We start from the raw sequence: 3,355 nt of genomic DNA, 5'->3' as shown, positions 1-3,355 counted from the left end.
AATTTAAATTATTTTGTGTATTTTGTATTATTTTATACAAATTTTTATTTTATTTGTATTTTGTATATATATTTTCCTACACATATACATTCTTTTAGAGGAAATTTTGTTTATTTATTTTGATACGAATTTATATTATTTTATGTGTATTTTGTATATATATTTTTCTATGTATTTACATTATTTTATGTGTATTTTGTATATATATTATCATAAAAATTTACGTAATTTTATTTTGTGTATTCGTATATATTTTGATAAAAAATTTCATTATTTTATGTGTTTTTTGCATATCTATTTGAATAAAAATCTACCGTATTTTATGTGTATTTTATATATTTATTTTAATACAAATTTAATTATTTTATGTATTTTGTATATATTTTTTAAATATAAGATATTTTATGGGTAATTTGCATCTTTAATTATATAAATTTTTACATTACGTACATATCTTTTATACGTATTTACATTATTTAATGTGTATTTTGTTTATATATTTTTATAAAAATTTACGTTATTATATGTGTATTTGAATATATATTTCAAAATATATATACGAATACACATAATATAACGTAGATTTGTATAAAAATATATATACAAAATACACGTAAAATGAAGTAAATACGTATAAAAAAATGTATACAAAATACACATAAAATAACGTAAATTCGTATCAAAATAAATAAACAAAATACCAATAAAAGAATGTGTATTTGTATAAATATAAATATACAAAATACACATAAAATAACGTAAATTTGTATAAAACTATATACAAAAATACACAGAAGTAATTAAATTCGTATGAAAATAGATATACAAAATACAGATAAAATAAGCTAAATTTGAATTGAAATGTATATACAAAATACATAAAATAATGTAAATTTGTATCAAAATATTTATAAAAATACATATAATTACGTAAATTTGTTTAAAAATATATAAACAAAATACACATTAAGTAATGTAAATACGTATAAAAAATATGTACAAAATAAACATATAATCATGTAATTCGTATCAAACTAAATAAACAAAATAGCAATAAAATAATATAAATTTGTATGAGAAAACATAAATACATATAAAATAACGCTAATTTCTATAAAAATATATGTCCAAAAATGAACGTAAAATAAAATAACTTTGGATAAAAATATATATACAAAACACACATTAAATAATGTAAACGCGCACATAAAATAACCTAAATTTGTATAAAACTATATACAAAAATACACAAAAATAATTTAAATTTGTATGAAAAGAAATATACAAAATACACATAAAATTAGGTTAATTTCTATTGAAATACATATACAAAATACACATAAAATAATGTAAATTTGAAAGAAGATATATAAACAAATACACATATAATAACGTAAATTTGTATGAAATATATATACAAAATACACATTAAATAATGTAAATATGTATAAAAAAATATATACAAAACACAAATAGAATAATGTAAAATCGTATCAAAATATATACAGAGAATATTAATAAAATAATGTAAATTTGTATGAAAATTAAGATGCAAAATACCTATAAAATAACGCATTTTTTATAAAATTATTGATACCAAAATACACATAAAATATTTGAATTTGTATCAAAATAAATATACAAAATGCACATACAATAAGGTAAATTTGTATTGAAATAGATATGCAAAATACATATAAAATTATGTAAATTTGTTTCAAAATATATATGCGAATACACATAAAATAACGTAGATTTCTATAAAAATACATATACAAAATAACCATAAAATTAAGAAAATACGTATAAAAATGTATACAAAATACACATAAAATAATGTAAATTAGTATAAATATAAATAAACAATATAGCAATAAAAGAATGTGTATTTGTATAAATATAAATATACAAAATGCACATAAATTAACGTAAATTTATATAAAACTATATACATAAAATAACGCAAATTTCTATAAAAATATATGTACAAAAATGAACATAAAATAAATTTGCATAAAAATATATATACAAAACACACATTAGATAATGTAAATGAGTATAAAAATATGTATACAAAATACCTATGAAATAATTTAAATTCGTATCGAATTAAATTAAGAAAATACCAATATAATAATGTAATTTTGGATGAAAATATATATACAAAATACACATAAAATAACCTAAATACAAATACAAATATATACATAAAATAATTTAAAATTGAATGAAATAAATATACAAAATAAACATAAAATAAGGTAAATTTGTAATGAAATATATGAAAAAATACACATAAAATAATATAAATTTGTATAAAATTTGTATCAAAATATATACGAACACACACAATAAAATAACGTAATTTTTTTATGAAAATGTATATACAAAATACACATAAAATAATGTAAATTTGTATAAAAATATATAAACAAATACACATAAAATAATGCAAATTTGGATAAAATATATATTCAAAATAAAAATTAAATAATGTAAATATGTATAAAAAATATATACAAAATACACATAGAATAATGTTAAATCGTATCAAAATAAATAAAGAGAATATCAATAAAATAATGTAAATTTGTATGAAAATAAAGCTGCAAAATATCCATATAATAACGCATATTTGCATAAAAATATATATACAAAAATACATATAAAATAATTAAATTTGTATTAAAATAAATATACAAAATGCACGTACAATAAAGAAAATTTGTATTGAAATAGATATGCAAAATACACTTCAATAATGTAAATTTGTATCAAAATATATATACGAATACTCATAAAATAGAGTAAATTTCTATGAAAATATACATACAAAATAGATATACAAAATACACATATAACTAGTTAAATTTGTATTTAAATACATGTACAAAAAACACATAAAATAATGTAGATTTGTATGAAATGAAAACAAATACATTTTATATAAAATACATATACAAAATACACATAGAATAATGTAAAATCATACCAAATAAATACACAAAATATCAATAAAATAATGTAAATTTGTATGAAAATAAAGATGCAAAATACCCTTAAAATAAAGCATATTCTTATAAAAATACATACACAAAAATACACATAGATTAATCAAATTTGTATTAAAATTAATATACAAAATGCACATACAATAATGTAAATTTGTATTGAAAAAAATGCAAAATACACATAAAACAATGTAAATTTGTTTCAAAATATATATACGAATACTCATAAAATAACGTAGATTTCTATAGAAATATATATACAAAATACACTTGAAATAATGTAAATACGTATAAAAATATATACAAAATGCACATTAAATAATGTTAATTCGTGTCAAAATAAA

Source organism: Eriocheir sinensis, unplaced genomic scaffold, assembly GCF_024679095.1.
Source record: "Eriocheir sinensis breed Jianghai 21 unplaced genomic scaffold, ASM2467909v1 Scaffold142, whole genome shotgun sequence".
Taxonomy (NCBI): domain Eukaryota; kingdom Metazoa; phylum Arthropoda; class Malacostraca; order Decapoda; family Varunidae; genus Eriocheir; species Eriocheir sinensis.
The sequence above is the reverse complement of the archived record's forward strand: the minus strand, read 5'-3'. Positions refer to the sequence as shown.